The sequence below is a fragment of the Scyliorhinus canicula genome, chromosome 17 (genome assembly GCF_902713615.1).
Source record: "Scyliorhinus canicula chromosome 17, sScyCan1.1, whole genome shotgun sequence".
NCBI classification, from domain to species: domain Eukaryota; kingdom Metazoa; phylum Chordata; class Chondrichthyes; order Carcharhiniformes; family Scyliorhinidae; genus Scyliorhinus; species Scyliorhinus canicula.
Window position 1 is genome coordinate 120,065,693 of NC_052162.1, and position 26,149 is coordinate 120,091,841.

General features: G+C 47.3%; 1 protein-coding gene and 1 long non-coding RNA gene across 2 annotated transcripts in view; both read left to right on the top strand.

The window, feature by feature from the left end:
* Positions 1-26,149, top strand: part of LOC119951771 (zinc finger protein 721-like) — a gene marked incomplete at its 5' end in the record, with an annotated part of 158,164 nt that overhangs the window by 130,601 nt on the left and 1,414 nt on the right. The window lies entirely within an intron of this gene.
* Positions 15,432-26,131, top strand: LOC119951878. The gene is made up of 3 exons (XR_005457701.1): positions 15,432-15,855; positions 24,421-24,537; positions 26,092-26,131. It is a non-coding gene; the product is annotated as an uncharacterized LOC119951878 (long non-coding RNA).

A 26,149-nucleotide genomic window follows, 5' to 3' on the forward strand; every position in this document is an offset into this window, starting at 1 on the left:
GTTGGAGGTGTGGGCTTAAGTGGGGTGCTCTTACCAAGGGCCGGTGCAGACTCGATGGGCCGAATAGCCTCCTTCCGCACTGTAAATTCTATAATTCTGTGAATACCCTGAGCCTTCCCTCCATATCCATTGATCCCTTCAGCCCCAAGAACCGTATCTAATTACTTCTTGAAATTACACAACGTTTTGGCCTCAACTATTTTCTGTGATAGTGAATTGCAAAGATTCACCAGTCTCTGGGTGAAGAAATTTCCACCTTGCCTCAGTCCTAAAAGGTTTACCATCCCTTATCCTCAAATTATGACCTCCAGGTCTGGACTCCCCCACTATAGAGAACATTCTTTCTGAATCTACCCTGTCTAATCCTGTTAGACTTTTGTACGTCAGCCTGGTTTCTATTGATGTGATCCGATCAGTGCGGTCGGAGAGGCTGTTACGATCCGATCAGTACGGTCGGAGAGGCTGTTACGACCCGATCAGTACGGTCGGAGAGGTTGTTACGATCCGATCAGTACGGTCGGAGAGGCTGTTACGATCCGATCAGTACGGTCGGAGAGGCTGTTACGATCCGATCAGTACGGTCGGAGAGGCTGTTGCGATCCGATCAGTACGGTCGGAGAGGCTGTTACGATCCGATCAGTATGGTCGGAGAGGCTGTTACGATCCGATCAGTATAGTCGGAGAGGCTGTTGCGATCTGATCAGTACGGTCGGAGAGACTGTTACGATCCGATCAGTGCGGTCGGAGAGGCTGTTACGATCCGATCAGTATGGTCGGAGAGGCTGTTACGACCCGATCAGTACGGTCGGAGAGGTTGTTACGATCCGATCAGTATGGTCGGAGAGGCTGTTACGATCCGATCAGTACGGTCGGAGAGGCTGTTACGATCCGATCAGTAAGGTCGGAGAGGCTGTTACGATCCGATCAGTATGTCGGAGAGGCTGTTACGATCCGATCAGTGTGGTCGGAGAGGCTGTTACGATCCGATCAGTATGGTCGGAGAGGCTGTTACGATCCGATCAGTAGCGGTCGGAGAGGCTGTTACGATCCGATCAGTGCGGTCGGAGAGGCTGTTACGATCCGATCAGTATAGTCCGGAGAGGCTGTTACGATCCGATCAGTATAGTCGGAGAGGCTGTTAGCGATCCGATCAGTAGTGGTCGGAGAGGCTGTTAGCGATCCGATCAGTATGGTCGGAGAGGCTGTTACGATCCGATCAGTACGGTCGGAGAGGCTGTTACGATCCGATCAGTAGGTCGGAGAGGCTGTTACGATCCGATCAGTATGGTCGGAGAGGCTGTTACGATCCGATCAGTATGGTCGGAGAGGCTGTTACGATCCGATCAGTGTGGTCGGAGAGGCTGTTACGATCCGATCAGTATGGTCGGAGAGGCTGTTACGATCCGATCAGTGTGGTCGGAGAGGCTGTTATGATCCGATCAGTGTGGTCGGAGAGGCTGTTACGATCCGATCAGTATAGTCGGAGAGGCTGTTACGATCCGATCAGTGTGGTCGGAGAGGCTGTTACGATCCGATCAGTATGGTCGGAGAGGCTGTTACGATGCGATCAGTATGGTCGGAGAGGCTGTTACGATCCGATCAGTACGGTCGGAGAGGCTGTTACGATCCGATCAGTGTGGTCGGAGAGGCTGTTACGAACCGATCAGTATGGTCGGAGAGGCTGTTACGATCCGATCAGTATAGTCGGAGAGGCTGTTACGATCCGATCAGTACGGTCGGAGAGGCTGTTACGATCCGATCAGTGTGGTCGGAGAGGCTGTTACGAACCGATCAGTATAGTCGGAGAGGCTGTTACGATGCGATCAGTATGGTCGGAGAGGCTGTTACGATCCGATCAGTATGGTCGGAGAGGCTGTTACGATCCGATCAGTACGGTCGGAGAGGCTGTTACGATCCGATCAGTATGTTCGGAGAGGCTGTTACGATCCGATCAGTATAGTCGGAGAGGCTGTTACGATCCGATCAGTATAGTCGGAGAGGCTGTTACGATCCGATCAGTATGGTCGGAGAGGCTGTTACGATCCGATCAGTATGGTCGGAGAGGCTGTTACGATCCGATCAGTATGGTCGGAGAGGCTGTTACGATCCGATCAGTATGGTCGGAGAGGCTGTTACGATCCGATCAGTATGGTCGGAGAGGCTGTTACGATCCGATCAGTACGGTCGGAGAGGCTGTTACGATCCGATCAGTATAGTCGGAGAGGCTGTTGCGATCCGATCAGTGTGGTCGGAGAGGCTGTTGCGATCCGATCAGTATGGTCGGAGAGGCTGTTACGATCCGATCAGTGCGGTCGGAGAGGCTGTTACGATCCGATCAGTGCGGTCGGAGAGGCTGTTACGATCCGATCAGTATAGCCGGAGAGGCTGTTACGATCCGATCAGTATAGTCGGAGAGGCTGTTGCGATCCGATCAGTGTGGTCGGAGAGGCTGTTGCGATCCGATCAGTATGGTCGGAGAGGCTGTTACGATCCGATCAGTGCGGTCGGAGAGGCTGTTACGATCCGATCAGTATGGTCGGAGAGGCTGTTATGATCCGATCAGTATGGTCGGAGAGGCTGTTATGATCCGATCAGTACGGTCGGAGAGGTTGTTACGATCCGATCAGTATGGTCGGAGAGGCTGTTATGATCCGATCAGTACGGTCGGAGAGGCTGTTACGATCCGATCAGTGTGGTCGGAGAGACTGTTACGATCCGATCAGTATGGTCGGAGAGGCTGTTACGATCCGATCAGTGTGGTCGGAGAGGCTGTACGATCCGATCAGTGGGGGGAGAGGGCTGTTACGATCCGATCAGTATAGTCGGAGAGGCTGTTACGATCCGATCAGTGTGGTCGGAGAGGCTGTTACGATCCGATCAGGTGGTCGGAGAGGCTGTTAACGATCCGATCAGTGTGTTGGAGAGGCTGTTACGATCCGATCAGTATGGTCGGAGAGGGCTGTTACGATCCGATCAGGATGGTCGGAGAGGCTGTTATACGAATCGCAGTTTGGTCCGGAGAGGCTGTTACGATCCGATCAGTATAGTCGGAGAGGCTGTTACGATCCGATCAGTATGGTCGAGAGGGCTGTTACGATCCGATCAGTTGGTCGAGAGGCTGTTACGATCCGATCAGTAGTAGGTTCCCCCGGAGAGAGAGGCTGTTTACGAGCCGATCAGTATGGTCGGAGAGGCTGTTACGATCCGATCAGTATAGGTCGGAGGGCTGTTACGATCCGATCAGTACGGTCGGAGAGGTTGTTACGATCCGATCAGTGTGGTCGGAGAGGCTGTTACGAACCGATCAGTAGTCGGAGAGGCTGTTACGATGCGATCAGTATGGTCGGAGAGGCTGTTGCGATCCGATCAGTATGGTCGGAGAGGCTGTTACGATCCGATCAGTATCGGTCGGAGAGGCTGTTGCGATCCGATCAGTGTGTCGGAGAGGCTGTTGCGATCCGATCAGTATGGTCGGAGAGGCTGTTACGATCCGATCAGTGCTGGTCGGAGAGGCTGTTACGATCCGATCAGTATGGTCGGAGAGGCTGTACGATCCGATCAGTATCGGTCGGAGAGGCTGTTACGATCCGATCAGTATAGTCGGAGAGGCTGTTGCGATCCGATCAGTGTGGTCGGAGAGGCTGTTGCGATCCGATCAGTATGGTCGGAGAGGCTGTTACGATCCGATCAGTGCGGTCGGAGAGGCTGTTACGATCCGATCAGTATGGTCGGAGAGGCTGTTTGATCCGATCAGTATGGTCGGAGAGGCTGTTATGATCCGATCAGTACGGTCGGAGAGGCTGTTACGATCCGATCAGTATGGTCGGAGAGGCTGTTATGATCCGATCAGTACTGTCGGAGAGGCTGTTACGATCCGATCAGTGTGGTCGGAGAGACTGTTACGATCCGATCAGTATGGTCGGAGAGGCGGTTACTGATCCGATCAGTGCGGTCGGAGAGGCTGTTACGATCCGATCAGTGTGGTCGGAGAGGACTGTTACGATCCGATCAGTATGGTCGGAGAGGCTGTTACGATCCGATCAGTAGGGTCGGAGAGGCTGTTACGATCCGATCAGTGTGGTCGGAGAGGACTGTTACGATCCGATCAGTATGGGTCGGAGAGGCTGTTACGATCCGATCAGTATGGTCGGAGAGGCTGTTACGATCCGATCAGTGCGGTCGGAGAGGGCTGTTACGATCCTGATCAGTATGGGTCGGAGAGGCTGTTACGATCCGATCAGTAGTGGTCGGAGAGGCTGTTACGATCCGATCAGTACGGTCGGAATAGGCTGTTACGATCCGATCAGTATGGTCGGAGAGGCTGTTACGATCCGATCAGTAGGGTCGGAGAGGCTGTTACGATCCGATCAGTATAGGTCGGAGAGGCTGTTAGCGATCCGATCAGTATGGTCGGAGAGGCTGTTGACGATCCGATCAGTATGGTCGGAGAGGCTGTTACGATCCGATCAGTGCGGTCGGAGAGGCTGTTACGATCCGATCAGTATGGTCGGAGAGGCTGTTATAATCCGATCAGTACGGTCGAGAGGCTGTTATGATCCGATCAGTACGGTCGGAGAGGTTTTACGATCCGATCAGTATGTCGGAGAGGCTGTTAGATCCATCAGTCGGTCGGAGAGGCTGTTACGATCCGATCAGTGTGGTCGGAGAGACTGTTACGATCTGATCAGTATGGTCGAGAGGCTGTTACGATCCGATCAGTGTGTTCGGAGAGGCTGTTACGATCCGATCAGTGTGGGGTCGGAGAGGCTGTTACGATCCGATCAGTATAGTCGGAGAGGCTGTTACGATCCGATCAGTATAGTTCGGAGAGGCTGTTACGATTCGATCAGTATGATCGAGAGGCTGTTACGATCCGATCAGTATAGTCGGAGGCTGTTTCGATCCGATCAGTACGGCGGTCGGAGAGGCTGTTACGATCCGATCAGTGTGGTCGGAGAGGCTGTTACGATCCGATCAGTGTGGTCGGAGAGGCTGTTACGATCCGATCAGTGCGGTCGGAGAGGCTGTTACGATCCGATCAGTATAGTCGGAGAGGCTGTTACGATCCGATCAGTGTGGTCGGAGAGGCTGTTATGATCCGATCAGTACGGTCGGAGAGGCTGTTATGATCCGATCAGTACGGTCGGAGAGGCTGTTACGATCCGATCAGTATGGTCGGAGAGGCTGTTATGATCCGATCAGTACGGTCGGAGAGGCTGTTACGATCCGATCAGTGTGGTCGGAGAGACTGTTACGATCCGATCAGTATGGTCGGAGAGGCTGTTACGATCCGATCAGTGTGGTCGGAGAGGCTGTTATGATCCGATCAGTGTGGTCGGAGAGACTGTTACGATCCGATCAGTATGGTCGGAGAGGCTGTTACGATCCGATCAGTGTGGTCGGAGAGACTGTTACGATCCGATCAGTATGGTCGGAGAGGCTGTTACGATCCGATCAGTGTGGTCGGAGAGGCTGTTACGATCCGATCAGTATGGTCGGAGAGGCTGTTACGATCCGATCAGTGTGGTCGGAGAGGCTGTTTACGATCCGATCAGTGTGGTCGGAGAGGACTGTTACGATCCGATCAGTATGGTCGGAGAGGCTGTTACCGATCCGATCAGTATGGTCGAGAGGCTGTTACGATCCGATCAGTGTGGCGGAGAGCCTGTTACGATCCGATCAGTGATGGTCGGAGAGGCTGTTACGATCCGATCCTATGGTCGGAGAGGCTGTCCGATCGATCAGTCGTAGTCGGAGAGGCTGTACGATGCAATCAGTACTGGTCCGGAGAGGCTGTTACTGATCCGATCAGTATGGTCGGAGAGGCTGTTACGATCGATCAGTATGTCGGAGAGGCTGTTACGATCCGATCAGTGTGGTCCGGAGAGGCTGTTACGATCCGATCAGTATAGGTCGGAGAGGCTGTTACGATCCGATCAGTATAGTCGGAGAGGCCTGTTTGCATCCGATCCGTATGGTCGGAGAGGCTGTTACGATCCCGATCAGTATGTCGGAGAGGCTGTTACGATCGATCAGTGCTGGTCGGAGAGGCTGTTACGATCCGATCAGTATGGTCGGAGAGGCTGTTACGATCCGATCAGTATGGTCGGAGAGGCTGTTACGATCCGATCAGTGTGGTCGGAGAGGCTGTTACGTCCGATCATGTGGTCGGAGAGGCTGTTACGATCCGATCAGTATGGTCGGAGAGGCTGTTACGATCCGATCAGTATGGTCGGAGAGGCTGTTACGATCCGATCAGTTGGTCGGAGAGGCTGTTATGATCCGATCAGTATGTCGGAGAGGCTGTTACGATCCGATCGAGTGTGGTCGGAGAGGCTGTTACGATCCGATCAGTATGGTCGGAGAGGCTGTTACGATCCGATCAGTGTCGGCGGAGAGGCTGTTACGATCCGATCAGTATGTCGGAGAGGCTGTTACGATCCGATCAGTATGTCGGAGAGGCTGTTACGATCCGATCAGTATAGTCGGAGAGGCTGTTCCCAGCTTTTCTCTGTGGCACCACGTGTTTCCAGGATTTTACTCAGATTTTCCCATTTTGCAGAGATATGAGCCGGGGCCTCCTCGACCGATTTCTTTAATCCCACCGCCAAGTTTTGATGATGTTTCTCTAATCCGGCCACCACAATACGGCCAATATCGTTGCCATCGGCAACATATTCGGCAGGAGAGAGGGAGAGCCGCCCTCACCACCTTGTTACTTACCGAACCCTGCAACACCTCGGAATCTGAAGAGTAATCGCACCTTTCTTGTTTTATTCCTTCCTGGGTATTTCCGGTGGGTTTGTATCTTCCCCAGTCAGGTTGGTGGGTTTGGAAGTTCCCGTCAGCGGCCGCTGTGCCTCAAACCTATATTTAGAACCCGTGTGTCCCCCTCTCCTAAATACGTCACTGAGTCCCCCAGCCTCACATTCCTGTCCTCGGCCTGCTGCAATGTTCCGGAGAAGCCCAACACAAGCTGGACCAACAGCCCCTCATCTTCCCATGAGGCACTTTTCAGGCTTCTGGGCTCAACATTGAGATCAACAACTTCACACCCTGAACTCTCTCCTCCATTTTGATCTGTTTTTTTGCCGAGTGCCTGTCTGCATCTTGTTTTCATGTTTATTACTTCCAGACAGAGCTGTCCTTTACTCTGCCATTAACACTGACTCTTGACCAATGCTTTGTTTCTTTACTACAACCATTACCTCTCCCTTTGCCTTTTGTTCCAGGACATTTTTTCACATTTAATCTCACCCTCCCTCTAACCAATCCCTGACAAATGGAACCCTGGATATCAGTTATTCCTTCTCAGTTCTCAAATAACAGAGATCAAGTCTGTGCTTTTTGGCAAAGTCCCCTTGTACTTTATTTGTCAGCTGTGCCACTGGTAAACTTATTTTCAATACAAATGTAAAAGTTTCCAACTAGACCTGTAGCAAGCTAGTCAGATTGATTATCTTTAGCGAATACAGTAGTGAGTTTTCATTCAATTGCAGATCATGGTAATTTTCAAATCATAATACACAGGATAAAATAACTAAGTAATTTAAACAAAAGAAAGATGGTGATTAGCAGAAGCAAGCAGCAAAGGAAATCGGTTTCAGAAATATAGATGGGATGATCCCAGGATGAGTTTTTTCCATCTCGATAAGTGATTTTTAAGGAGATTATTATCTTAATGTCTCGCCTTCTTTTTACTTCTGATTGGCTTTAACTAATTTATAATTTCCTCAATTCAGCCAAAATGTCTGTCCCTCAATTTAAGAGATATTTGCATTTAAATGTATCGATGCAAATTTCCGATTCCATCGCTTGCCAATTTTGCAAAATATCCACACCTGCATCTAACATTAATTGAAAAACACAGTTTTAATTCAGACATTATCACCCTAGACTGGCTGTTACCATAGAAACTGGACTAATCGTTCTTAGGATAGCAACACCAGTTCTTACGATACAATGGGCCTTTTAGCTAGTTGACGTCACTGACCTTGCAGATGTGAAACTTAAGAAATTAAAGTGTATGATCTGGATTAACCCTTAGTGGATTCCCAGCTATTGTTACACTCAAGTAATGCTGAAATGAAATGAATGAAAATCACTTATTGTCACAAATAGGCTTCAATTAAGTTACTGTGAAAAGCCCCTATTCGCCACATTCCGGCACCTGTTCGGGGAGGCTGGTACGGGAATGGAACCGTGCTGCTGGCCTGCCTTGGTCTGCTTTCAAAGCCAGCGATTTAGCCCTGTGCTAAACCAGCCCCTAATATCCTTAATATGATTATAGTTAATTATTCTTAATGAGTTCTCATTTAATCCTTTTACCTCTATCGTCTTCCATTACTCTCATGGTTATTGCTGACTAGAAAAGTCACTGACTTTCCCTTTTGTTCTGTCTGACCGTCCCCCTTTCTCACCAGCATTAAACCCATCACATTTCTCCCTCTCTTTAGTTCAGAAGTAGAGTTACATTAGACGTGAAACATTAACTCTGTTTCTCTCTCCACAGATGCTGCCAGACCTGCTGCGTTTTTCCAGTTCTTTCTGTATTTATGTTATATCTGTCTGTAGTGGGGGGATAAATGCTCTTTACTATCCAGTAATAAATTAAATGTCCTTCTTCAGCTTTTGTGGATCATTTCAGTGGATATGTTCTCTCCCAGGCTCAAAGAGCATCAGCCCACTGGAAGCAAACCCAGTGAAACCGGCCAGTCCAGCAGAAAGAAACCCTCGAACTTCACTCACTGTTAGAATGAAGATGGTTCAGTCCTGGATGTGATTAACAGCAGCAATAACAGCAGAATCTAATTCCTGTCATCACTTGTGAACTCCCTGGTGTTTCAACAGATAGGATGCCCGAGTGAATCCCTTCCCACACACAGAGCAGGTGAATGGTCTCTCCCCAGTGTGAACTCGCTGGTGTCTCAGCAGCTGTGATGAAACACAGAATCCCTTCCCACACTCAGTACAGGTGAACGGCTTCTCCCCCAAGTGAACTCGCTGGTGTGTCCGCAGGTTGGACGAATCTCTGAATTCTTTCCCACACTGAGAGCAGGTGAATGGCTTCTCCCCAGTGTGAATTCGTTGGTGTTTCCGTAGGCTGGATAACTGAGTGAATCCCTTCCCACACTGAGGACAGGTGGATGGCTTCTCCCCAGTGTGAATTTGCTGATGTGACTTCAGGTTGGATAACTGAACGAATCCCTTCCCACACACAGAGCAGGTGAACGGCCTCTCCCCAGTGTGAATGTGTCGATGAACTTCGAGCCTTGATGGGAAACTGTATCTCTTCCCACAATCCCCACATTTCCATGGTTTCTCCAAATTTTGGTACTCCTCGTGTCTCTCCAGGTTGGACAATCAGTTGAGGCTTTGCCCACACACAGAACACGTGTACGGTCTCTCCCCGCTGTGAACGGTGTGATGTGTTTTCAGGCTGTGTAACTGGTTAAAGCTCTTTCCACAGTCAGTGCTCTGGAACACTCTCACTCGGGTGTGTGTGTCTCGGTGCTTTTCCAGTCACACTGATGTTTAAAATGTTTTGATGCTGACAGATCCGGCAAACATTTCTCCTTCTAGATTCAAAGGCCGATAATATTCAGGTCCAAGGAATCGAGTGACTCTGACAGATCCCAGACGTGACATTTGCGATTTCTCTCTGTAATTCCTCCTCTTCTAATCTCCTGAAAAGGAATCATCACTGTCAGTACAGGATGGAAATTCATAAACAGCCAATTCTAGTTTCTCTGGAACATTCTTTCCTCCCTCATTCCCCAAAAGCTGTAAATCTCCATCCCACACACTCTCCCTCCATTCTCACTCCTGGGCACAGAGACCATAACAAATAGGAGTTGCAGTCGGCCATTCAGCCCATCGAGCCTGCTCAACCATTCAATGGGATCATTGTCCAACTTACCTCAGCACCATTTTCCCACACTATCCCCCCATATCCCTCGATATCTTCAATATCTAGAAACCTGTCAATCTCTGTCTTGAAAATATTTGATGACCGAGGCCCCACAATCCTCTGGGGTAGAGAATTGGGGCAGCACGGTAGCACAGTGGTTAGTACTGCGGCCTCGCAATGCCAGGGTCCTGGGTTTAATTCCAGCCTTGGGTCAATGTCTGTGTGGAGTTTGTACATTCTCCCCGTGTCTGCATGGGTTTCCTCCGGGTGCTCTGGGTTCTCCCAGATGTACGGGGTAAGTGGATTGGCTGTGCTAAATTGCCCCCTAGTGTCCAGGGATGTGCAGGTTAGAGTGTGGGGCTGCAGGGATAGGGTGGGATATGGATCCATGCAGGTTCGATGGGCCGAATGGCCTCCTTCTGCACTGTAGGAATTCTAACATTCTAAGAATTCCAAAGCCTCCACATCCTCGTGTGAAGAAATCCCTCCCTCATCTCCATTTTCCTGCCTGTTCCCCAGAACCCTCGACTCCCTCATCAATCAGAAATCTGTCTGGGGGGATCCACGCGAGGTGGGTGGGGGGAGTAGCTGCTTTTCCGCAGGTTCTGGTGCCATTCGCATAGAATCCGTCATTTATCCTGATTGCCTGGCACTCATCTACCTCATCCTTCAATTAATATTTGTTGTCATGTCCCTGGAAGGCTTCGGGATTGGGTTTGGTGGGATTATGCTGAAAAACGTCAAAACATCCATCGCTAAGAGTGCAGGCGGATTCAGTGGAAATGGAGCCGCCTTTTCAACATGACAGCCTGACCCTCAGGAAGTCTCTCGACCCCGCGCTCTCCGGGACTCTCTCGGAGGCGGTGAAAATGATGACTGCCGACATTCTCCGTGTTATTGACCTGAGGCTGAGTGAGCTGACTCAATATCTGTGAGCTCATGAGGCCGAGCTGTAAAACACCATGAAGTGTCTCAATGATCCGGAGGAGAGAATCCTGAATGTCGAGCAAGGTGCTTCCTCGGCGGAGGCAAGAATTCAATTCTTGGAAACCGGCCGAGTGACGTGGCGGAGGTCCTGGAGGATTTGGAGAACCGAGGTCAGAGAAAGAACATCCGAGTTGTCGGCCTGCCAGAAGGTGTGGAGGGTGAGGCTCCCATTAGGTTCTTCGAGGACCGGCTGCTACGTTTTCTCCAGCTGGATGTGAATCCTGGGTGTTTTGAATTCAAAAGTGCGCATCATGGACTTCCAGTAGCAGCCATGGAGTGAGTGGGCGCACACAGGGCGGCTCCTGCTCGAAGGTGTTGGCTTTGTCCCTTTTTTCCTGAGTTCCGGGTACATTCAGCAGTAAAGTGGAGCGGAGGGTGCGGGGCAGGACGTTCTCCCCTGGATGGGCATGTTTATGGGCTATCAGACCCGACTGAAGATAGGTAAAGAGCTGGTGAAAGAGTTGGGGAGACTTTTGGCGCTGTGCCAATTAGGGAGGAGGGGGGAGGGTCTGCAGATGGAGCAGTTAACTGGCAACCTCATTAAAGAGGAGTTTCGGCAAATGTTGCAGGGGGGCCCCGCAAATCACATTGATATGTTTTGGTCCTGTCCAAAGCTGGAGGATTACTGGAAGGAGGTGTTTAGGGTAATCTATAAAGTGATGCTCGTGAAACTGGACCCGGGCCCTCGGGAGGCCATATTCGGGGTGTCGGACCAGCCGAGGTTGTAAATGGGTGCGGAGGCAGATCTTGTAGCCTTTGTCTCATTGATCGCCCAAAGGCGGATCCTGCTGGGGTGGAGATCAACCTCTCCACCCTGAGCCCTGGCATCGTGGGGGGACCTGCTGGAATTCGTAACGCTTGAAAAGGTCAAATTTGAACTGAGGGGAAGGATGGACGGGTTCTACAATTCATGGGCGTTATTCATTATGCACTTTCGAGAATTGGATCACATTGAACATTAGGGGGGATTGGGGGCTGGGAGGGTTGGGGGAGGGGGGGAGGACTGTAGGTGTTAATGGTGACTATGGGTGATTCCTGATTCCTCTTTGTCATCTGTTTATGATAGCATGCGGGCTAATGTCTGGGCTTTGGTGGGAGGATGGAATCGTTGTTATTGATATGGGGCTTGACATGATATTCGTTACTGATTATTGTTTAGTGTTGGATGCAAATTTTGGAGAAAATGTGAAAAAGGAGAATAAGAAATATTTTTAAATAAAGAGGAGTTTGGGCAGCAGAGGAAGGGAATGCAGAGCGACTGGCCGAGGCGATTCAGGGGGCAGTGGCACCTCTTTGCGGGACCCTGGAATGGTGGGAAAGTGCCTCGAGATGCAGAGGGTGATGATCCGCGAAGTGGAGAAGGTGGGGACCGATCAGAGTGACTGTATTGTGCCGTTGGAGGCGAAGGTGGCGATCCTGGGAGAGTTGTGTAAGTCGCTGTGGTCTAAGGTGGAGGAGCAGGAGAACAGGTCCAGGTGGTAAAATCTGTGGATTATGGGTCTGAGAGAGGGACTCATCTCAGGGTGAAAGATCAGATAAGACTGAGGAAGGGATGGATGGGTCAAGTGTTTCACTCGGGGTTTGATTCACAGTCAAGGGGGTGGCCATTTTGTTGAGCAAGACAACAGGGTTTACGGGGGCCAGAGAGGTGTTGGACCTGGGGGGAGGTTTGTGACGGTGAGTGGGGCGTGAGAGGGGACGGCGGTGGTGTTGGTAAACGTGTATGCGCCCATTTGGGATGATATTGGTTTTGTAAAGAAGTTACTGGGAGCGATTCCGGACCTGGATTCTCTGCAGCTGATCATGGGAGTGGATTTTGATTGTGTCATGGAGGTCGGGGAGGTCGAGCCCTAAGTCGATGGGAAGGTCGAGAATGATGAAAGAGCTCTGAAGGTTCTGGAAAGGATGGGGATGGTGTATCGGTGGAGGTTCATGAACCCGGGAGAGAGGGAATATTCCTTATTCTCGCATGTGTATAGGGTGTATTCCAGGATTGATTTTTTTGTAGTGAGCCGGTCGGTGCTGATGGCGATGGTCGGACTGGAATCATGATCTCGGACCATCACCGCACTGGTTAGGTGTGAGGCTTTGATCGGGACAGGTGCAGAGACCGGGGTGGAGGATGAATTCTCGGCTTTTGGCTGATAAGAAATTCTGTGGGAAGGCGAGAGGAGCGATTAAGAACTAAGCTGAGCTCAGCCTAAACAGGGAGGTGTCGGATGCCATGTTGTGGGAGGCCGGTATCCGGGGAGAAATCACTTCATTTAAAGCCGACAGGGAGAGGCTGAGAAGAGAGGAGCACCGGTGGTTACTGGATGAGGTAGTGGAGGTGGACCCCACAAAGGAATTGTTGACAGGAAGGAAGACGTTGCAGGGGCAGTTTGACAAACTGACGATGGGTAGGGCGGTGGGCAGCTGCAGAGGGTGAGGGGGCTGCAGTGTGAGCATGGGGAGAAGGCGAGGCGTAGGCTGGTCCACCAGCTGCAGTATCAGGCAGCATCAAGGGAAATTCTGCAGGTGAAGGCGGCGAAGGGGGAGGTGGTATTGGACCCAAAAGGATAAATGAGGTGTTGAAGGCCTTCTACCAGGGGCTGTATAAGGCCGAGTCGGTGGGGGAGGTGGCGGGTGTGGGCAGTTCCTGGATGGGATGGAGTTCCTGGAGTTGGAGGGGTAGAGGCCAGCACTGGAGGTGCCATTGGGGTTAAGGGAGGTAATGGAGTGTATTGGTAGGATGAAGGCAGGGTAGGCGATTGCTTTCCGGTGGAATTTTCTAAGCAGTTTATGACGGAGTTGCCCCTCCCCAGTTGTTGTGTGTGTTTAGTGAGGGGGTGGAAGAGGGAGATCTGTCGGCTACGTTGGTGCAGACATTGATCTCAGAAAAGAAGTACCCACCAGAGTGTGGGTCCTACAGGCCCATTTCGCTGTTAAACATGGACATGAAGGCCCTGGTGAAAGTGTTGCCGTGTAGGTAGGAGGGATGTGTGCCGGTGATGGTTTCTGAGGATCAAATGGGTTTTGTGAAGGGGAGATGGCTCTCCAGTAACATCAGGAAGTGACTGAATGTAATTATGACTCTGGCAAGGGGGTGAGAGCGTGGGTTTGATTGTTGTATGCATTCTCCATGACGCTGACACACACACGCCATAATCATCTTATCTATTGAATTGAAAAAGGCCTTGGGGATGTAGATCGGTCAGGATCCAAATAGGAAGAGGAACCTGGGCAGTACCTTGATCATCTGCACCCTCCCGCCAGGGAAAGCGGGAGTCCATCCCATCTCTGTGGGCCATTTTTGACTTTGACCGGCAGACTCACTCCTCCTGGGCTTTCCATCAGTAAATTAAATTCAACTTAGGCCGGGAGTGGGGTACAGTATTTAGCACTGCTGCCAGGGACCCAGGTTTGATTCCTTGAGCGGCTGTCTGTGTGGCGTTTGCACATTCTCCATGTTTCCTCCGGGTGATCCGAATTTCTCCCACAGTCCAAAGATGTGTAGCTAAAGTGGATTGGTCATGCTAAATTGCCCCTAATATCCAAAGATATGTAGGTTAGGCGGGTTGGCCATGATCGATGCACGAGGTTACGGGGATAGGGTGGGGAGTGGGCCTCAGTGGAGTGCTTTTTCTGAGGCTCAGTGCACACCTGAGGGGTGAATGGCCTTCTGCACTATCGGAATTCTATGTCATCTATGTTGTGTTCTTCATTTTAATTCGATTATGCTGTTAGTCTATTTTGTAATATTTTGGGGTGTGCATTGTATAATCTGTTTTTGTATAATCTTTCCCCACTCACTGTGTTAACCTGTTAGCTGGTTGTTCAATTGATCTGGCATTTCACATAGTGTCTCTGATCCCTAAAATATCCTGGTACAAATTCATTCTGCAATGTGTTCCTTGTATTTATGCGGCAATATCTCTTGTTCTCTTCTGTGCCCATTTCCCACCAATTTTCCTGTTACTCTGTTCCATTCATTATTTAAAAAATGGTTTAAAAACCATAACAAAATAAAAATCTGTCCAACTCATCCGTGAATATATTCAGTGACTCCCTGACTCCACTGGTCCCTGTGTAAGAGAAATCCAGAGACTAACAACCCTCTGAGGGAACTGATGACTTGAAATGTATAACGTAGTGACAGAACTATATTGCACAACTGGAAATAATAATAAATATACTTGATTACACAACTATCAATAATCAAAAAATCTGCAATTTATAACACCAGGCATATTGCGGGACGATATTATTTGTAGTCCCCTTAAATGTCAGCCATCTCCTGGGGAAACCAGCCCTTTAATTGTGAACATTAGGAAAGAGACCATCCTTTTAGCCAGACAAATAAATGTGTCAAGCTGAGGGAGCAAAGGATGTCAACGTCTTTAAGAGAGAGAGAGAGAGACCTGGGTCAAGCTTTGCAGAGTCTGCAACCCTCCCTGGATCACTTCCTTTCTCTTCAGTTGCTGCAAGTGACCAATTGAAGGTGAGAATGAGAAAATAAATGGAAATCGGGAGAAAATAAAGTGTTTTACTCACAGATGTTGGAGACAGGGGGAGATTTCATCCAACTTCCGCTTTGTGACATCACAATGGCGCCCTGCCTCAATCAACCAATAGGAATCACGCTGTTCCGGGTGTCGTCTCCGGGTTGCAGTGCGCAGGCGCAGACTCGGGAGGCCCGACCCGACCCTTTGTTCGCCCTCTGCCTGCACGTGTTCCTGCTGGAAATCTGACGGCTCCGGCCAGAGCGAGGAACCGCTCGGTGATCTCCGCGGGCCCCCCCCGGGACTGCGCATGTGTGAACGAGAGCCCGCCCACTATCTTTCCTGCTTTGGTGTTGACCAATTGAAGTTTTGGAGGACCTGAAGGTCTCTGGTCCTCCAGCCAATCAGAGCGCGGGGTTTGTGTGAGTGACGATTGAGCTTCAGTGAGACGGAAGCTTCTTCCTTTCTCCAACATCTGTGAGTAAAGCACTTTCTTTTCTCCCCCTTTCCATTTCTTATCTCATTCTCACCTTCAATTGGTCACTTGCAGCAACTGAAGGGAAAGGAAGTGAATCCAGGGAGGGTCAGTGGCGTGCAGAGGGGGGGGCCGACGGTGCATTGGCCCCGGGCATCCATTGGATGGGGGCATCCAATCAGAGAAGGAAAAAAAAAAAATTTTTTTTTTTTTAAATTTTTTTTTTTTTTTTTTAAATTTTTAAAAAAAAATTTAGATTACCCAATTATTTTTTTCAATTAAGGGGCAATTTAGCGTGGCCAATCCACTTACTCTGCACATTTTTTGGGTTGTGGGGGCGAAACCAACGCAGACACGGGGAGAATGTGCAAACTCCACACGGACATTGACCCAGAGCCGGGATTGAACCTGGGACCTCAGTTCCGTGAGGCGGTTGTGCTAACCACTAGGCCACTGTGCTGCCCCAGAGAAGGAAATAAGATAGTCATTTTAAAATTTCAGCGGTGATAAATCAATTTTTGGAGGCTCACCACACTGCAGAGGCAGTTGTTAGCCCTTTATTCCTTTAACATGGTGTACCCTTTCTGTCTAGAGAAAATGGTCCTTCTCCCCATCCCCCCACACGCATGCGGATGATGTACGTGGTGCAACCATCAAAAGCAACAAGCAGACCATGGCTGTTCGTTCCTGCGTTTCCTCGAGTCATAACTCGTCTTTTCTTCTGCTTTTGTGCATCTAGATTAGTTCTTTTACCTACTCATGTCAGTGAATAGCTCTAGAACAGGTGTAACTACGGTTTTTATAGGTTTTTTGGCGATATTTAATGAAATATTTACGTGGGATGTAGTAAGAGTGAAGCCTGGATGATCAGAGGACTGCTATGGCATTTAATCTCGGAATAGGAGACATTTATTCCTTAACATGCTAATATTCGAATACAGATACCACTAATTTGCAAATCTATGATATAAATTGCACAAAATTATCAGTGGAGAATCAGTGTGAAATAATTTGATACGAAGGAACAAAGAAATGAAATATGGTTTATCCGTCTGCAACTGACCGATTGTTTACCATTTCCTTCCCATTTTCTCATGCGTCTTACGGTTTTTGAGATAGAAAATGAAATGTTACGAGTATTTCGTGTACAACCAAGTGGAGCACAGAACAGGAAAAAAAAGAGGGCCAGAGTCGAAGAAGAGTCCCATCAAAGAGGGGCATTAGATGCATGGATAAAAAGAAGTAAAGAAGTAGGAGAACCTGGAGAAGTAAAAGATGATGTGGGTGCAGAGAAGAATTTTTCTGATACGGATTCAGCTCGGTCAGAACATAATACTCTCTCTCCTCAGTCTCGTTGTCAGGATGATGATCCATGTGAAGAAAATAAAGAAGATTTTTGCATATTTTTGCAAAGAAGCGATTTTGGCTGTTTGAAGAAACCGATTCCAGATCATTTGAAGATGACAATATTACAACATGGCCCTGAAAGATATCAGAATAAAAGTGGTCCATTTGCTGAGAAGGATGGGAGATCATTTTCCAAACAGCGGTTTGATAAAGTTTCCACAAATGGAGAAATTGTGGAGAGAAAATGGTTGTTATACTCTCCATATCGGAAAGCATGCTACTGTTTTGTTTGCTTTTTGTTTTCAAAGGAGCATTTGTCGTCTGTGTTAAACTTTGGAAAGGAAGACGGTTTCTCCACTTGGAGAAAATTAAATCCAACAATACCTGACCATGAAAAAAGCCCTTCTCATAGAGCTCACATGAGGGAATACCTGAACCTCGTAGTTCGACTCCATCATTCAACTACGATAGATGCTGAACTTCAACAGCAATTGTCTGCTGAAAAGAAAAGATGGAAAGCTATAACTGAACGGATTGTCGAGGTTATATCCTTTCTGGCAAAACAGAATCTGGCCTATCGTGGACATCGAGGAGAAGGAATATCTGGGTTATCAGAGCCAGGGGAGACAGTCAGTCAAAATACAGGAAACTTTCTAGCAACAATCAGACTTTTGGCCAAATATCTTAGCAAAACACTTGCAGAGAGGGAAAGAGAAACCAAAAAGTGTCACCTACTTGTCCAACAGAATTCAAAACGAAATAATCAATCTTCTTGGTGAAACTGTCAAGAAAAATATAATTTCCGAAATTAAGGACGCAAAATATCTTAGCATAATGCTGGATTCAACTCCAGATATTACCCATGAAGATCAGGTTTCTGAAATTCTGCGTTACGTTCATATTGATGAAAACAGAAAAGTAGAAATAAAGGAGACATTTCTGGGATTTTTTCAAGTCAACAAGAAAGATGCAGTCAGCCTGGTAAATAAAATTCAGGAAAAATTGGAAGAAGACAAAATTTCCATGAATGACTGTCGTGGTCAAGCATATGATAACGCAGCAGTTATGGCTGGAGTGAGAGGAGGTGTTCAACAAAAAATTCTTGAAGTTAACCCAAAAGCTGTGTTTGTGAACTGCGAGAACCACAGCCTCAATTTGTCCTGTGTCCATGCAAGTGAGGTGCAACCTGTTGTTACATTTTTTGGCATTCTAGAAAAACTCTTTACTTTTTTTTTCTTCATCTACTTCTCGTTGGGAAGTGTTAAAATCATTTGTCACTCGGACTGTGAAAAGACAGTGTGACACAAGATGGAGTTCCAGCCATGATGCTGTGCAAGTAATCCACGAAGAGTGTGACAACGTTATTGCAAGCCTTCAACACCTGCTGGAAGGAGAATTTTTCAAGGGAAACTAAATCTGATGCAGGATCGCTACTGAACTCTATTCAACAGTTCCCGTTTATAGCTTTATTAAATTTTTGGTACTCAGTTTTATCATCAGTGGATAAAGTCTCAAAACGTTTGCAGGATCCGAAAATGGGGTTCCATGAAGCTTCTTGTGATCTGAGAGGACTTATTCATATCTTGAATTTGAAGAATGACGAAATTATCCACAATGGAATAGATTTAGCCAATGAATATTGTCAAAATTGGGGAATACCAATTGCACGAACAAGGAGAAGAAGAATAATGCCTGGAGAGTCAGCAAGAGATAGTGGACTGACGGCACAAGAAGAAATGAATAGAGTAATGGTAGAGATTGTGAACAGATTAAAAACTGAAATTGAAGACCGCAGTGTCCGTCTTCAAAGACTCAGTGACCGATTTTCTTTCTTCTGAACTTGAATTCAGGAGTGATTGAAGATGAACAAGAAAGAGAGAAATTAAAAAAGGAATGTTCAGACTTTGCAAATTATTATGACAATGATGTGGTTGCAATTCAGTTATATGACAAAATTATTGATTTTGTGATGCTCTTTCGAGCTGGAGGGAATAGAGTTCCCCCTGATCCTAAAGATGCTCTGGAGTCTTTACTGCAGTATGGGAGGGATGTCTTTCCGACGCTGTGTGTTTCATACAGATTACTGCTTACAATCGCATTTTCAGTCGCAAGCTGTGAAAGGTCATTTTCAAAACTGAAATTAATAAAAACATATCTGAGGTCTTCTATGTCACAGGAGCTACTGACCAACCTGGCTTTAATAAGCATTGAAAAAGAATTTCTCACAGCTGATGTAAAAAGTGAAGTAACTCAGGTGTTTTGTGACAGGAGGTATCATTTGGGGAAAAGAACTTAATAAATTTGATTGATTTATATTAAAATCGAATAAAGCGTTTATTTCATGTTTCATCTGTGTTTATATATTCAAAATGTTTCCTTTCTCATAATATTTCTCAGTATATTAGGCCTTATACTTGAGTCTTTGGGGCATACAATCAAGATTTGCCCCGGGCATCACCAGACCTCTGCACGCCACTGGGGAGGGTGCAGACTCTGGAAAGCTTGGCCCAGGTCTCTCCCTCTCTCTCTCTCTCTCTCATCCTTTGCTCCCTCAGTTTGACACATTTATTTGTCGAGACTCTCTGAAGCTCAAATACGACAAATATAAACCATCCATGAGCCCGGCTGCTGCCCAGCCTGTAATATAACAGAGGGCTGGTTTAGCTCAGCTGGTTAGAGAAGCAGAGCGAGACCAGCAGCGTTGGTGTAATTCCCCTAACGGCTGAAATTATTCATGAAGGCCCCACCTTCTCAAACCTGTCCCTCGCCTCAAAGGGGAAAGCAGCCGCTGGTCATCTGGGACTATGGTGACTTTACCTTTAATATAATAATTGAATCAACTTGATATAATCCTCACCCAACCCGAAGCCTCTCAGTGTTTACACCAGATAAATCCACTCAACTTGAGCAAATGCTTTCAGTACACCGCTTTTACCAGACTCCTAAACAACACTCTTATGGACTGACCTTATTAACACTACACTTCTGTAGGCTTCACCTGTTGCCGGTGTTTATGTAGTTACATTGTGTACCTTGTGTTGCCGTATTATGTATTTTCTTTTATTTCCTTTTCTTTTCATGTACTTAATGATTAAGTACATGAAAAGAAAAGGAAATAAAAGACAAGTACATGAAAAGAAAAGGAAATAAAAGGAAATAAAAGACAAGAACGATCACGGGAGCCTCCGTGGACTGTGGGGCAGTTACCAGATTCTAATTTTGTTGTATTCCCAAGATTAATGTATATCATTAACCTCTATCATTACTATTATCTTTATTTTTACTTCCACCAAGGAGGTTCTGTTTTTGTCGGAGTATGTGTGTGTTTGTTTTTTTTTCCACTGACGTTGTACAGATTGTATACAAATTTCACAGACTGCATACAAAGTTTCCCCTGCTTTCATTTATGTGGGGGGGGGGGGGATTTTTTTTCCCTTCGATTTCATAACCCTTGGAGGAGGTCTGCACTCTCTGAGTGCTCTTGTTATTATTGTATATATCTGTATGTAATTTTTTCATTTAATGTGGGGGCCCCTTTTTGCGGATCCTGGTTCAGCTGCACCATTTGCAGTACTGCACCATATGGCCCATGGACCATGGTAAATTCGGCTATGGAAAATTTCTGTGGTGCCCCCTTCCCTTGATGCCCTAAGCACGTGCTTATTTTGCTTAATGGTTAATCCACCCCTGACTTAATGATCCGTTGAGCTGCTTGCAGAAAAATACTCTTCACTGTACCTCGGTACACGTGACAATCAACAAATCCAATCCAAGAGATCACCAGTCCATCCTGTGCATATTTCTGAAAAACTTGAATCACATTCAGCAACCTTTCAAAGTTGTGACTGGAAAATCTTCCCCGATAAAGCCAGTCTGGTCCTCCCGCACAATTGTCGGAAGGATGTCCTCGAGCCTTCTCACCAAAACTTTAGATAGCAGTTTGAAGTGAAGATTCAAAAGAGGGATTGACCAATAAGAGGTCCACTCCTCCGTGTCCTTGCCCGTCTTCAGAATCAAAGATATATAAGCGTCACAGAGAGTTGCTGGCAGCATCCCCGAGTCAAAAGAGTGACAATACATATCCACCAATGGATCTGACAACAAATCCTCAAATCTGCTATAATAATAATCTTTATTAGTGTCGCAATTAGGCTGACATTAACACTGCAATGAAGTTACTGTGAAAATCCACTATCGCCACACTCTGGCGCCTGTTCGGGTACCATGAGGGAGAATTCAGAATGTCCAAACTACCTAACAGCATGTCTTTCGGGACTTGTGGGAGGAATCTGGAGCACCTGGAGGAAACCCACGTAGACACGGGGAGAACGTGCAGACTTTGCATAGACCAGAGACCCAAGCCAGGAATGGAATGCGGATCCCTGATGCTATGAAGCAACTGTGATAACCACTGTGCTATATGGCAGGGATTTGCTCGGTTTATTCCCAAACTTCTACAATCTTTTCCCGACCTGCTGAGTCAATAGGGAGTCCAAAGCCACTCCTGCCGTGTTAACCTCCCTCAGCGATCGCTTCCTCGGATCCTTCTTATAATTCTCCTCGGCCTTTGCCAGACAAACCTCCAGGCGTCTTTGGTGCTCCAGCATCCTGTACCTTTTATTAGCAGCGTAAGAAATGATCAGCCCCCCCCCCCCCCCCCAAACACACACGCATACACACACTGGCAGGAGCTATAGATGTCTGCAGGGGGAAATGGAGGGCGAAATGCCAGGAGCCAAGTTAAAGAAACTGAATAATTCAAATTCTTCCTCAAAATGTGTCGGAAATGACGTAACTCTTATCAGGGAAGCATCAAATCACCACTCTTAACCTGGGGGTGAGCCCTCGAGTAGGATCTCCAGAGAAATGAGGAGATTGTTCACAATTACGATGTTTTCTGTGGACACCAAGTATGGGATCATCCTCAGCAGAAAAAAGTCGTTGATTCTATTATGACTTTGATGTGGGGCTGGAAATACGGTAAAATCCATACCCTTTGATGCAAAGCTCTCCACATAACCCAACTCCTTACAAGCCAGGGCCAACGCCCTACCTTGCAGCATGAGGGGGGGGTTTGGTTCCTGGTAACCAGGGGCTTATCTACCAGAGAATTTAAGTGGCCATTGAAGTCTACTAAATCCACAAAAACCTTTGTAATGATCTCCGGGGAGTAATTCGGGGGTCCATAAACATTCATTAATGAAACAACACCTCCATGCACCGAACCTCTAATGATCACATATCCACCTCCTTTGTCCTTGGTGCAGGTTTCAACCTTAAAAGTGATATTTTTATTAATAAGGATTTCCACACCCCTGCTACTTGATGAAAAGATGGTGAAACCACCCCCCCCCCCCCCCCCCCTTCCTGTATTAAAGCCATGTCAAATTTCTCCTTAAGAAAGGAGAGGATCTTTTTCCTTCTGATAGGGTGATGGATGCCCCGTACATTCCCTGAGAAAATCTGCAGATTAACTGCCGCCATTAGTGAGGCGACAGAGAGAACAGAAACAGATTTTCACGCCACAATCGGGCGTGTGCCATTACCCCCCCTCCAACTCAACTTTACACCAGAGGCACCAAAAGTTTCCCCAAACTGCTCCTTTCACAGATAATAGCCCGTCTGTACCAGAGTAGATAAAGTCAACAACACAGAACCCTCCCATAATAACAAAAATACAGAAGAATCACAACCACAATAGATCCATGGGGACATTCCTCAATAAGACTGAGGACCAGGAGGACTAACCCCACGGCCAGACTGTCGTTACCCTCAGGATACCTTCTCCAAAATGAGAAGAAGAAAAGAAGGGCCAACAAGGGAATGGGGATCAAATGTCCCTCCCACATTTTAGACCCACCCGTGAAGACCTGCATCCACCACCACCCACCCCTCGGCAATGGCACCACTCGGTTCTGCCATGATTAACGCTCTGATAATAGAAGAAAGATGACGGATAACAAGCACACGGCACATATACCATAACTGAGATAAGATAATACGAGTCCCTGTAACGCTCAAGGAGAAGAAGACATTCAATCGGCGCTCTCAGAATAACAACTCTCTTCAACGGGATAAAAGATAACAAATTCAGACACAACACCATGATAGGGAAAGAGGTCCGGATTTAGAGCCTGAGTTATACTGAGCTGCAAACCATCCCTCCAAATCCTTGCCCATCGGGGATTCAACAATGGCCAAGGCAGGTAGTCGGATTATTGAAAGACTTGACGGAGTTGTCGGATAAAATTATCAGGGTCGCAGGATAAGCGACATAATTCACTCCCGCAGCCTTGATTTCCCTTCAAATTTCATCGAAGCCTCGACGCTTCGTTGTGTGGCTGCCGAAAAGTCCTGGAAGAAGGAAATCCTCACTCCCTCATGGAGCCAGGTCCCACCTCACCTTACCCGTCTCCAGGACCCTCTGGTGATCTTTCAAGTTGTGTAAGTGAATGATTCCAGGCCTGGGATGAAAACCTATCCCTTGGCCTCAAAGACAGGATCCGATTGCCCTTTCTAATTGGAAACCACCCAGACTTCATATCCATCTTGAGAAAATGTGGCAGCCGATCCTCGAAGCACCTAACGGAGGCCTACCCTCCCCACCTTCTGGCAGGCCGACGACTCGGATGTTCTTTCTCTGATCCTTGGTTCTCCAAGTGCCTCCAGGCCCACCCCCACCCCCCCCCCCCCACCCCCAACCACCACGCCGCTCAGTCGGTTTTCCAAGGATTAAATATTACCTCCCCCGAGGAGGCATCTTGCTCAATATTCAGAATTCTCTCCGGATCATCGAGCCTCTTCATGGTGTTTTACAGCTCGGCCTCATGAGCTCACAGATATTGAGTCACCACACTCATCCTCTGGTCAATAACACGGAGAATGTCGCTGACATAGATCGGTCAATGATCCCACAGAATAGATGAGCAGGCTCGATGGGCCGATTGGCTAATGCAGCTCCTATTTGTAATGGTCTCTGTATCCAGGACAGGCAGCAGTGAGCATGGATCTGTCAATCAGCCTGAATCAGCACCTTCAGGAGAATTGGGAGGGTGAATATTAGATACAGCAGAGTGAGAATGGAGGCAGAGAGTTGTGGGATTGAGAATTTACACCTTTTGGGGAATGAGAGGAAAGAATGTTCTCCAGAAACTAGAATTGTCTGTTCTGAATTTCTATCCTGTACTGACAGTGATGTCGTTTGTAAATTGTTTTCACAGGATATTAGAAGAGGAGGAATTACAGACAGAAATTTCAAACGTCACGTCTCAATCTGACTGAGTCTCTCAATTCCTTGGAACTGAATATCACCGAAGTTTGAATCTAGAAGGAGAAAGGTTTGGTCTGTTCTGTCAGCTTCAAAAGATTTTAACCCATCAGTGTGACTGGAAAAGCACCAGAGACACCACACACCCGAGTGAGAGTGTTCCAGAGCACTGACTGTGGAAAGAGCTTTAACCAGTTACACAGCCTGAAAAACATCGCACCATTCACAGCGGGGAGAGACCGTACATGTGTTCTGTGTGTGGACGAGCTTGAAGTAAAAAAACTCACCACTATTCTTAGAATTCCCCCATACCAAAAAATGTCAATTAAGACATTCAAATGGTGAACAGGATTCTCACTCCCTGACTCCTCTGCAGACTTAGATGGGTGCTATTCGGGTCAAACTATTGTTTCAATTATTCCCCCAGTATAACCCATTATCTTCATCGAAGAATTTCATCTACTTACCACTTAGTAGCATCGAGCCCTGGTACCCACGTTGCTAGTAAGTAAAGTAGACTTTGTAATAACCAATGTTTCAGGTTAAAACGTTTAAGTTATTTTATTATTACATTTTTTTCTTTAAAAATATGCAATCACTGTCTTTACAGAAAAAGTAAAAGATCTTGGCTCTGGATTCTCCTGGTTTGGTTGAAAAAGACCTTCAGGTCCACCTTGACAATTCTCTCTTCTTTAGCTTTTGGTCTTCCTCAGATGGATTTGCTGTTCTGCTCGGTTGCTATGCTATATCCTTCCCATGACCGAGCTATGAGAGCTGACTCTCTGCTGGCTGTCCCCCTTTTTTACGGTTTATATTCTCCTTCTAGCAGTTATTACGTTTATATGACATCGTAAAGTAACTTTATTTTACTCGTGATTGAACAAGGTACCTTTAATCTGAAATATTTCTAACACGACTCTGTATTCATATTGAGCATGACTTCTGCTCATCGAACTCTTGATTATATTGTTTCCTTTGTGATGTTCAAAAGTACTTTGATCCCAGAGAGGTGTTATATCTGGTTTCTGTAATTTCTAAAGTTGCTTTATTACCAAATAGTGACCCCAGCTCAGAACTCTGACTCCGATTTGGGGCTAACCTGTGTTCCCGTGGACACGTTGTCTCCAGCTTCCCATATTCACCTGGTGTCAGCAGAATTTCACACCTAAACATTTGTCACCCATTTCAACTGAAAATCCTAGCAATTCTTTTTTAGCTGCTTACTAAAATAATTAACTTCAAAGAAGGTGCGAAATATTGTTTTTATCCATATAACTAAAAGTTCAATCTGCTGTGACTTAAAAGACATACATTAGTTTTACAGCTTGAATAGTCACAAGCTGTTTTCTTAATGCCTGTTTGATAAAGGCTATCTGCATTTCAAAACTTCTTTTGCAGCGGCTGTTAACCCTTCGTGGGATTTTTCCCTACATTCTCTCATGTACCTTATTCCCGTACCAGCCTCCCCGAACAGGCGCCGGAATGTGGCGACTAGGGGCTTTTCACAGTAACTTCATTGAAGCCTACTCGTGACAATAAGCGATTTTCATTTTCATTTTCATTTCAGGTATTGCCAGACCTCCATGTTTCAAATGACATATTTCCCATTTTTTTTCTTTTACAGGCTTCAACTGATCGTCAAACCTGGGGAGACACGAGGAGACCCAAACATGGAGAAGAAC